This window comes from Triticum urartu, chromosome 1A (genome assembly GCF_056163025.1).
Source record: "Triticum urartu cultivar PI428250 chromosome 1A, HENAU_Tu73, whole genome shotgun sequence".
In the NCBI taxonomy this organism is placed as follows: domain Eukaryota; kingdom Viridiplantae; phylum Streptophyta; class Magnoliopsida; order Poales; family Poaceae; genus Triticum; species Triticum urartu.
In genome coordinates this window covers 10788816-10793522 of record NC_141873.1, presented here as the reverse complement: position 1 = coordinate 10793522, position 4707 = coordinate 10788816, and the positions used below count along the sequence as shown (strand labels likewise).

The following is a 4707-nucleotide window of genomic DNA, read 5'->3' as shown; positions in this document are numbered from 1 at the left end:
TCTTTGTATTTGGATAGAAAATTCGTACCATCTGCTAAGGTCACAACCAGTGGAACGTCACTTTTGAAAAACTGGATTCGATTGGATGTACTGATGCAAGTCTATCTATACATCTATCTATACATACATACATACATACATACATACATACATATACATATACATATACATACATACATACATACATATACATACATACATACATATACTAATTAGAGACTCCCTAGAAATTACCACGTTAATTAGAAATTATGAGCCGTTTATCTGGTGGGACCAAGTTATAATGGCGTAGATTAAACCATGTAACTTCCAGCCTCCACACTAATAATTTTAAGCCTCCACGCTAATGTATTGTCCTAATAGCATACCATCCAAGTCCAACTCAAGATAAAGAAATCATAGACGTACAATGTACACAGATGTGCCCCCCTCCCCCGTGTCCTCCAGGTCCCCGAGTGAGTGATTACAGTGCCAAAACATGAACATGTACACAGCGGCCAGCCGGCAGAAAAATAAACACACACGGAGGCACACGAGAAATCGCTGGATGGCCACAAGTACGTACCTTGAATTTTCTCTATTGCTTCACTGGTAGATTAATAGCCTAAATGTGTCTTAATGCCTCAACTAGCTGACTATATAACCTAAGATCGGATTATGTGTACGTACAGGAACCAAGGCACATGATGATGTCATGCCTAATGGATCGTGATTATTATTGCTAACGATGTGCCAACCTGCGTCCTGTAGGTCATTCCCGAGCGAGTAATTCCAAGGATATTCAACAATGTTGTAATTTAGTTCTGGATTAGTATTACAAAATAATTATCACGAGCAGTGGCCAATACACTAGCGCGATCAAGTATAGTGATTATGAAGTAGTTCGCTGGGTATAGGTTGGAATATAGTTCATGATCTTTTAAATGTGTGTTAATTGGTTGCTGCTTGCCGGAAAAGGTTGCAGACAGGACAACGGTGCATCAATCAAGGTTGCAGTAGGTGTGTAGATCATCAGTGGATACAAGTTCCTTCAAATTCCCCTTGCAAAAACACCAAGGGTTGTGCTTCAGTCTACCCGTCGGCAGGCGCACGTTCAAGGAGATAGTTCTCCTTTCTACTTGATCCAGTATGCATCCAAACTGGTACGTAAATTAATATTTACCTTCTTCGGACTTTAATATGGTCTTTAGCCATGTACAGTTGTAAGCTCAGAACACATATAAAGGGAGTCCTTAAAATTTAGATTACATTTTCTAAAAAAAATGAATTGTCAATGGGCTGGATAAATTCTAGCTTGGATGATGCTAATTCCTTCCACAGTGCAATCATATATACATATTAAGTTATGGCTTTTGCTCTCCAATTATTAGCAGTTATTTTTGATACGAAAAGCGCAGGATAACAAGCCTGGACTCACTTGCATGTGCCTCATATGTCCTTTACTAAAATAGGACGGGATGCTTCAGATTATAAATTGTTAAGATGAGTTGATGTTGTAATCTCTTATATATTTAGTTATCATACAATTTCCCAAGTCATCAGAGTTTTTGAAGCAAAGACACGATTCTTCTAGATCAAAGATAGTATATTTACTAATGAAGAAACATTTCTCACATTTATTTTAATATGAGTGTGTTATTAACTCTTTTGTCGTGCAAATTATGTTCCCACCTCAGAATCAAATGTAAAATATGTTCTGCCTAGCCATGAAGTACTAAACTACTCCTTTTGTATTCTCCATATCATGTAATTTTTATTGATTCAATTAGTTGGATGCCCAATTATAGTAGCCAGCCCATAGAGCTATTGCTACATTTTACCTTGGCAGGAGTTGTCTGTTGGTGCACCTCTTTTATATCTATTTAAGATTTTTTTTTCTCGATTATCATTATAATTTTTCTTTGGACCTTATAACTCACCAATGAATTTATGATTTGTTGCTTTAGATTCTAGGATTTTTTTTCCCTTCGTGTATATGAATTAAAATAAAAATTCTTCACAGATCATACTTCTGCAGTATATTTTGTCACTTGAAACGAGATTTAGTTGAGCCATTGTTCTACCCATCCAATGTTCTTATAAATCAGTGCGACCATGGTGTGTACAATTTTTTTTGTTTCTCTCAATGTTGGCAACAACATCGCATGCAGTTTAGACATTCTTATTCATATCAGTTGTTTTTTAAATGCCTTTTAACTAATTGTCATGTCAAATTTCATGCTTAACTAATTTTTTCTTTAATTTGGCATGCTAAACACACGATAACTTATTATTATTTTAATTATATACTTCAATCCTGCATGTTTTCATGTATTAATTTAACTTATAATTAAATCCATGGAACGAGCTTCAAAATGCGTAATAAATAACTTAATTAATCATTATGGCTGATTGTAGGTACAATTTGTGTCCCAAAAAATATGACATATTAGAAAGTGGCATTGTTCTAAACATATTTGACCATTATTTCGTACATGTTATCATTAGTGAAAACTAATTTGCATGAAAAAAATCTAATTAGAGGGCAACAATTAAGCAAGATATGTGCCATAACTTACATGCTAAGTTTGGTACAGAAGAATATGACCATGAAATATATTGTTCCCTTCTCCTTGCGAATATAGAAAATAACCTGTAGTTACCGGAAGCTGAATCGCTTATTTGGTAATAATAATAACTGTATTTTCTTTATGTTCATGTCAAATAGGCATTAACTGGACCAGCCCGTGCAAATGCACGGGTTGACGACTAGTACCGAATATAATGATCTACTTGCAATATTTTAGTTGCATGTGTCATCTTGCGCTCTGGTTCTGTCTCAATAAGAAATGAAGATGCCCCCAGCTATTAATGTGGTATGCTGGTTGTCCTATTATACATCAGCCCAAAAAGAATGCCCAGTGCTGAGCTGTTCAAGATTGGATGGTTGTTTTTGGTTCCCATAACGCGAGCTCACCGACTTCGCTCCCAGAAAGTCAATACTCACCTTGGCTTCCAGTTTCATTAGTACCAAAGCAATGCACATCGTGCTCACAACATTCTCTTCTCCATTCCACACTGTGCTCGTGTTTCCCTTTGTAGTGCCAATCGTGTGAGCATTCGAATGGTGGAGGTGGTGGCCGCCATGGTGATCCGGCCGCTGGTGTCCATGCTAGTGAACAAGACGGCCAACTCCTTCCTGGGCCAGTACAAGGTGATGGAGGGAATGGAGGAGCAACAAAAGAATCTCAAACGCAAGCTTCCGGCCATACTCGACGCCATGACCGACGCCGAGAATCAGGCAATGGAGCATAGAGATGGGGCCAAAGCCTGGTTCCAGGAGCTCAAGACGGTGGCTTATGAGGCAAATGAGGTCTTCGACGAATTCAAGTACGAAGCACTCCGTCGTGAAGCCAAGAAGAAGGGGCACTACACCAAGCTTGGGTTCAATGTAATTAAACTCTTCCCTACTCACAACCGTATTGTGTTCCGTTACAAGATGGGCCGTAAGCTTTGCCAGATTCTGAAGTCATTTATGTCCTCATAGCAGAGATGCATTCCTTTAGGTTCAAGTACCGACCACTGTTGCCTGTGTCCAAAAAATGGATGCAGACGGACAATGTTATCATTGACCCACAAGAAATTGCCAGCAGATCCAGACACGAAGATAAGAAGAATATTGTTGATATATTACTTGGTGAAGTTAGTAGTTCAGATCTCATGATTATTCCCATTGTTGGAATGGGTGGCCTTGCCAAGACTACATTAGCACAACATCTATACAATGAACCTAAAGTTTAGAAGCATTTCCAGTTGCTGCTTTGGGTCTGTGTATCTGATACATCTGATGTGAACTCCCTGGCTAAGAGTATAGTTGAAGCGTCTCCCAAGAAGAATGATGATACATACAAACCACCACTCGATAGACTTCAAAAACTGGTCAGCGGGCAGAGGTATCTCCTTGTATTGGATGATATATGGAAAAACAGAGTTCCATAAGTGGGAAACACTGAAGGCTTGTCTGCATGGTGGCATGGGTAGTGTAGTGTTGACAACCACTCGTGATAAACAAGTTGCTGAAATCATGGGTGCATATAGAGCCTACAGTCTCACTTATTTGGACGATAGATTCTTAAAGGAAATTATTGATGCAAAGCATTCAGTTCGGAGAAAGAAATGCCCGGCGAGCTAGTCGAGATGGTTGCTGAGATTGTGAAGAGATGTTCTGGTTCTCCTTTAGCTGCAACTGCATTGGGCTCTGTACTTCGTACCAAGACCAGCGAAGAAGAATGGAAGGCTTTATCATCTAGAAGCAGCATTTGCACCGATGAGACTGGAATTTTGCAAATACTAAAGCTCAGCTATAATGACTTGCCATCACACATGAAGGAGTGCTTTGCTTTTTGTGATGTATTTCCCAAGGATTGCAAGATTAATGTGGAGGAGCTTATCCAACTATGGATCACAAATGGCTTTATCCCGGAACAGGAGGAAGATCGTCTTAAAACCATTGGAAAACATATTTTCAGTGAGCTAGCATCAAGGTCGTTCTTTCTGGACATAGAGGAATTTAAGGGCCACGGGCAGTATTGTTTCAGAACTACATGCAAAATCCATGATCTTATGCATGATATTGCAATGTCTGTTATGGGAAAGGAATGTGTCGTTGCAATTAAGGAACTAAGTCAAATTGAGTGGCTTTCGGATCATGGAAAAAATACACTCTAG

General features: G+C 38.9%; 1 pseudogene; it reads left to right on the top strand.

Annotated features, from left to right (window-relative positions):
- The first annotated feature begins 2052 nt into the window (after positions 1–2052).
- LOC147988313 (putative disease resistance protein RGA3) lies at positions 2053–4707 on the top strand (annotated as a pseudogene).